This window comes from Nannospalax galili, unplaced genomic scaffold, assembly GCF_000622305.1.
Source record: "Nannospalax galili isolate Female #2095 unplaced genomic scaffold, S.galili_v1.0 scaffold32, whole genome shotgun sequence".
NCBI lineage: Eukaryota > Metazoa > Chordata > Mammalia > Rodentia > Spalacidae > Nannospalax > Nannospalax galili.
Window position 1 is genome coordinate 4238357 of NW_008335297.1, and position 7047 is coordinate 4245403.

The 7047-nt window shown below is 47.2% G+C and overlaps 1 pseudogene; it reads right to left on the reverse strand.

Moving 5' to 3' along the window:
- Positions 1 to 5858, reverse strand: part of LOC103731609 — a 25794-nt pseudogene extending 19936 nt beyond the window's left edge.
- Between the last annotated feature and the right edge of the window lie 1189 nt (positions 5859 to 7047).

Sequence of the window (7047 nt, forward strand, 5' to 3'; positions counted from 1 at the left end):
AAAATACCAAAAAAAACCCAAACAACAACATTAAGACATACCGGGCCTGGTAGCTCAAACCTGTAATCCCAGCACTCAAGAGACTGAGACAAGAAGTTTGCTGAGAGTTCAAGGCCAGCCTGGGCTACAGAGTGAGAGTCTGTCTCAAAACACAAAAGCCGGACACAGTGGTACATACCTTTAATCCCAGCACTAGGGAGGCAGAGGCAGGCAGAGATCTAGGCCAACCTGGTCTACATAGTGAGTTCCAGGCCAGTTGGGGCTACAGGGAGGCCCTGTCTCAAACAACAAAACACACATACACACACACACAAAAACAAGTTTCCATTTTACAAATGACAAACATATTTGGGTTAATTTTTGAGAGGTTCCACAGTACTCCTGAGGTTCCTTTCCTAGTAAATGAAAGGGTTGATGTTGAACCACTGTGCAGAGCTCAGCTCCAAATCCCAAAGGCCTAGGTCTGACCTCCCTGTGAGGTCAACCACACTGCCTTTTCCAAAATGGCCTCCAGGGGAGGGAGTGAGCCCAGGTCATGCCCAGAGGGTACCAAGGTGGCACCTGGCCAGCAGGGGGCACTGCGGTCTTAGGCAGCAAGAGCATGCAGAATAGCAGGGTCCACTGAGCCCCAGAGGCAGGTCTGCAAAGCCCCTGGGAAGGCTGGAGACAAAAGCCTGAGCCCTCAGGCAGTCAGCCCTCTTTCTTCATTTTAAAGAGGTGGGGTCCTGGTCCCAGAGAGAAGAGGAGGAAAAGCTGCCTTAGCATGACTTAGTATCTTAGGACGCCCCTCTCCCATCCAGTGCTCTGTTGGAGAATTTATGGAAGTCAAGAGTGGGGACAAGGGTGACAAAAATGAGCTGAGGTCTCTGAATACATGGTGTGAGCTTCTCCCAAGTTGGGTACTATCGCTGCATTGAGGGCCATGGAGGGTGGTGGCATCTGGTGGCATCCTCCAGGCTAAGACATTTTGCAACCTGTCTCCTGAACTTTTGAAATTTCTTTTTTCTCTGTGTGTGTGTGTGTGTGTGTGTGTGTGTGTGTGTATACATGTGTATGCATGTGCATGTGTGTGCAAGTGTACGTGTGTGCACATGTTGATGTGAGGAAGCCAGTGTTGACAATAGATGTCTTCCTCAATCTCTCTCCACGTTGTTTTTGACACAGCATCTCTCACTGGGTCCTGGGGCTCACCAATTAGGAAAGACCAGCTGGCTAGCAAGCCCAAGGGATCCTTCTGTCTCCATCTCTCCGGCGTTGGGATTACAGGTGTGTACACCCACCACCAAGCCCCACTTTTTACATGGTGCTAGGGATCAAACTCAGTTCCAAATGCTTGCCATAGAAAGGATGTTACCAATGGAGCCCTCTTGCTAGCCTCACCTTTTTGCATTTTTTGAAGCAATTTCCTTGAGCCGCCCTAGTCAGGAGCTCTATGGATATTTCCCCCAAGGGTTGGTGGCTCCAATACAGGTCCAAGGATATGAGCCTGTCCTCTGGCCTGCTGGGTCAGATTCAGCAAGCTTCTTGGGGATGGGGAAGAGGGGATGCCACATGACTGGGGACTTGTCACTTTACCTCTCTGAGCCTCTTCTGCATCCTGGGAGGTCTGAATTTGATTCTACCAGAAAACAGTCTTATGTGACATAAAAATGCCCATCCTTGGCACATAGAGATGCCCTCTGTCCTGCGGCCCATCCATCTCCAGGAGTGCCTTGATAACAGCCAGCAGCAGCAGAGCTTCTAGTATGAGTTTTTGTTTCTTTGCATTGGCATTAGGATGACTCTCCGAAGCAGAAGATTGTCCAGTAATTCACCCTGCTAAGCAGGTGACCAAGTTCAACAGCCACAGTGATGAGTCAGTGTGAGAGCAACACCATAGGGACACCATGAGAAGGACACTTCCCTCTGATGTCTTCCTCCCACAGCTCACCCCCCACCCCCAGTCTGATCATGAGACAAACAGGAGGTAAACTCACAATGAGGAACACTCTGGATAGTACTCCCAGTGTGGTCATCAAAACTGTGAAGAGGGAAGTTAAGACGAGTCTGAGGCACTGTCTCAGCTCAGGGGAGCCCAGGGAGACAGGATGTGTAAATGTAAAGTGGAGGCTAGAGTGTGGCTTAGAGGCACAGTGCCTATGTAAAGCACACAAAGTCCTGGGTTTGATCCCCAGTACCACAAAAACAAATTTTTATTTATTTATTTATTTATTTTTTGGTCTTTTTTCTTTTTTTTGAGACAGGGTCTCCCTGTAGCCTCAGCTGCCCTGGAACTCACTATGTAGATCAGGCTGGCCTTGAACTCACAGAGATCTGCCTGCCTCTGCCTCCCACGTGCTGGGATTAAAGGCATGCGCCACCACACCTGGCCACAAAAGCAAATTTTAAAAATGCATTCAAGGGGTGGGGGAAGATGGCTCAGCATGTAAAAACACTTGCCACACAAGCCTAACAACTTGAGTTCTAGCCCTAGAACTCACATAAAAAGTTGAATGTGGGGACTGGAGAGATGGCCCAGCGGTTAAGAGCACTAGCTGCTCTTACTGAGGACCTGGTTTACTTCCCAATACATGGCGGCTAACAAATGTCCATAACTCCAGCTTTAGGGGTTCTGACACCCTCTTCTGGCCCCTGTGAGCACTGCATATACCTGGCACACTTACATCCATGCAGGCAAAACACTCATACACATAGAAAATTTTAAAAAAGAAAAAGAAAAAAGTTGAAAGTTCAATGTGGTGACTCCTGCTGTAATCCCAGCACACCTGCATCGAGATTGGAAGCTGAGACAGGAGAACAGGCCTGGAACTCCTGAGCCAACTAGCCTGGAGCATACTGTACAGTGGCAGAAACAAGAGCTATCCTGCCACAAGACAAGATGGTGGAACTGGAGAGACAGTGCAGAGGTTAAGAGCGAGTACTGTTCTTGCAGAGGACCTGAGTTACGATCCCAGCACTCACATTGGGCAGCTCACAACCACCTATAACTCCAGCTTTAGGGGATCTGATACCCTCTCCTTGCTTCTGTGGGCATCTGCACTCACTTTGCACAGATACACAGATACATGCATATACATGTAATTAAAAAAAAATTAAGCCAGGTGTGGTGGCGCATGCCTTTAATCCTAGCAATCAGAAGGCAGAGGCAGGAGGCTCTCTCTGTGAGTTCAAGGCCAGTCTGGTCTACAAAGTGAGTTCCGGGCCAGCTGGGGCTATAGGGAGACCCTGCCTCAAAAAGTCAATAAATAAATAAAAACAAAAACAAAATCAAGGTGGATGGTGATTATGAGGAGGAATGATATTCAAGGTTGCCCCCTGATGTAAATGAACACGCACATACACACAAAATAAATAAATATTTTAAAACAAAACCAAAAACAAGGTGGAAGACAAGAACCAGTTCCCCAAAATTGTTCTCTGACCTCCACAGATGCATTGCAACATGCGTGTACCTGTGCAAACACATAATCACACAAAATAAATGAAAGGAAATGGTTGCTAACCAGTGTCCATAACTCCAGTTCCAGGGGATCTGATGCTCTCTTCTGACATCCATGTGTATTACACGACATCAGTGCACTTACACACATGCAGGCAATACTATTCATACACATAAAATAAGAATAACGAATAAAATATTTTTTAAAAAATGTATTCAACAAATGTAATGTGTCATCCTAGGTAAGACTGTAGAATAGACAAGGGACATTCAACAAATCACTGAGGCACTCTGAATAAAATGTGTGCCTTAGTTAATGGTAATGCATGGGGTGAAGGCTGGGGAGACAGCCCAGTGGATACGTGCTGCATAAGCATGTGGACCTGAGTCTGGATCCCCAGCGTTCACATAAAAGCCTGGCATAGTGTATACATCTGTAATCCCATACTGGGGTTAGAGACAGTCAAATCCCAGGTGCTCAGTGGCCAGTCAACCCAGCCTAATCCACAAGCTCCAGGACTCAGTGAGAAACCCTGTCTCAAAAAACAAGATGGAGAGCAAGAAGAAGGTATCTGAAGTCAGTCTCTTGCCTATACACCTGCACATACAGGTAAGTATACCTGCACACATGCCCAAACATGTATATCACACATGGGGGGGGGGCGGTGGGGAGATGCCAAACTGTCCTCCCTTGTTATAAAGGTCAATGTAGACATTCCTATAGCAAAGGCAAGTTACCTCAAGAAAAATGTGGACTCCATGAGGTATGGATAACTGTGGAGAAGTGTGAAAAGGCAAAAGGGAGCTGTGGTGCTTGCCTTTAGTCCCAGCACTCAGGAGGCAGAGGCAGGCAGATCTCTGTGAGTTCAAGACCAGCCTGGTCTACATAGCAAGTTCCAGGCCAGTTGGGGCTACAGGGAAGCCCTGTCTCAAACAAACAAACAAAAGGCAAAACAGAGTGTGGCCTTGGGGAACACACAGGGACACAGTCAGCCTGTCTTCTCAAAGTTTTTCTTGCCACTCTGTGTGGGTTCCTTCCTTTTGGAGGTGCTGCAGGAACCTTCTGGAATGAGGGTCATATCACCTAAGATCAGACAAGGAAGGTGAAAGTTCTTTACAGATGGCCCCTGAAATGTTAGGGGTGGGATTTCTAGTTCCTCTGCCTGCCTTGGTGGAGGAGGGGGAAGAGGAGGAAGAAGAAAAGGAGGTTAGAGGGACCCATCCGAGGCCCATTCAGTGTCCCCTTCAGAGTCTCCAGCAGGACTGGGGCCATACTTTGGGGTTATCATATTGTACCTCAACATTGATGATGTTGTAGAAGATGGTGATAATAGAGGAGCTTGGGCAACAATGTGTGGGAACACTGCTGTAAACCTCAGACTGTTATAAGAGTTCATTTACAATATTGTGGGGCAGACATGAACTGGGTAGCTTGTTATTTTAGCTAGTGAAGACTGAATCTCAGTGAGCCACTTCCACCAGGCTTAATGAAGATGGCTGTTGGGAACCACAGCCAACTTTCTGGGAATAAAGGCTGGGAAGTGAAATGTATTGGTCAATGAGCCCTTCAGACTCCATTTGTGTTTCATTTCGCTGAGGACCCCGGAGATGATGGCGTTGGCATTTGGGGACCATTAGCCCTGAAGAATGTGGGCAGAGGGAAAAATGGTTAAAGATGATGCGTAGCTCCCAGACATACACGAAGCTGGGGCTGTCCTTGCAGCTCCGGAGTGTCGGATATTAGAGGAGACAACAATGGTGGCAGGCAAGAGGCTTTATGGACAACAGTGTGACCAGCTGCCCTGGTGTGTTTCAGACTGAAAGGCGTGTGGTTTTCAGTTAAAAAATTTTCTTTTGATTTATTTTTATTTTCTGTGTGTGTGTGTGTGTGTTTTGCCTGCATGTATGTAAGTGCACTTGTGAGTGTAATGACCTTTTTCTTTTGATTTATTTTTATTTTCTGTGTGTGTGTGGTGTGTGTGTTTTGCCTGCATGTATGTAAGTGCACTTGTGAGTGTAATGACCAAGAGGCCAGAAGAGGGCTTAGTTTCCCTGGAACTGGAGTTGTTAACTGCTATGTGGGTGCTGGGAACCAAACCCAGGACCTCTGGAAGAGCAGCCAGAGCGCTTAACTGCTGAGCCATCTCTCCAGCCCCAACTTTCAATTTTAAAATGTGGGCAGACTTGAGCGAGCTGGGTAGATGATCACCCTAACCAAGCAGGTGGGTCATGGGGAGTTTGAGATGTGGATTGCACAGGTCTAAGACTGCCCTTTGCAGTGGTCTTCACCGTCCTAGAGATGTGGGAAAGGCTCTCCGTGACTAGACAGTGTGACTTTTATTTTTCAGAACCTGGAAGTCAGGTTATTTATTTACCTTTTTAACATGAAAATTCGTAAATGTCCAATGTGGGCAGCCATCGCCAAGAACTGTGGTCAGGCAGTGGGTAAAGGCACTTGCTAGCAAGCCTGGCAACCCAAGTTCCCTGGAACCCACGTGAATGTGGACGGAGAGAACCCACTCCACAGAGTTGTCCTCTGACTTCTACACTTGTGCTGTGGCATGCATGCTGTACACACTCCATGCACACACACTAAGAATAAATAAATAAATATCAAAGGCACTGGGGGTGCAGGTCAGTAGCAGAGCACTTGTATAACATGCACAAGGCTGTGGGTTCCATCTTCAGCACTGTAAACAAAAGCAAAAACAGGGGCTGGGCTGATGGCTTGGCTGAGAAAATGCTTGCTACACAAGCATGAAGACCTGAGTTTAGATCCCCAGCACCCACGTAAAAAGCCTAGTGTCATGGCACAGGTTTGTAATCCTAATGCTGGGAAGGTGGAGACAACAGGATCCCTGGAGCTCACTGGCCAGCAATTTAGCTAGTCAGTGAGCTCCAGATTCAGTGAGAGCAAGGTGAAGTGTGATTGAGGAAGACACTCAGTGTCAACCTCTGGCATGGGCCTCCCTGCAAACACATAAGGACACAAGCCTGCATATAGGAAGCTGTCACTCAATAGGAGTTGAAAAGAAAATGCACAGGTGGAAACAAAAGGAGCATCCATCCATGGAGGAATTGAGAAACAGAACATGGCACACCCATACTGTGGAGTATTACTCAGCCATAAAAAATAGGGAGCCGAGCTTGAGAGATGGCTACACAGCTAAGAGCACTGGCATTAAGACCATTCCAGGGAACCTGGGTTCTGTTCCTAGGACTCACATGGTAGCTAACAATTTTCTATGACTCCAATTCCAAGGGATCTGACACCTTCTTCTGGTTTCCACAGGTACTGCATGCATGGGTGTAGTTACATACATGCAGGCAAAACGCTCATGCTTATAAAATAAAAATAAATCAAAATTTAAAATATTTCTACAGTAAAATTTGTGCCACACCTAGTGGTGCACGCCTTTAATCCCAGCACTCTGAAGGCAGAGGAAGGCGACTCTCTGAGTTCAAGGCCTGCCTGGTCTACATAGCGAGTTCCAGGTCAGCTGGGGCTACAGGGAGACCCTGTCTCAAAAAGACCAATAAGTAAATAAATAATAAATTGGGCATGGTGGTGCACACCTTTAATCCCAGCACTCAGGAGGCAGAGGCAA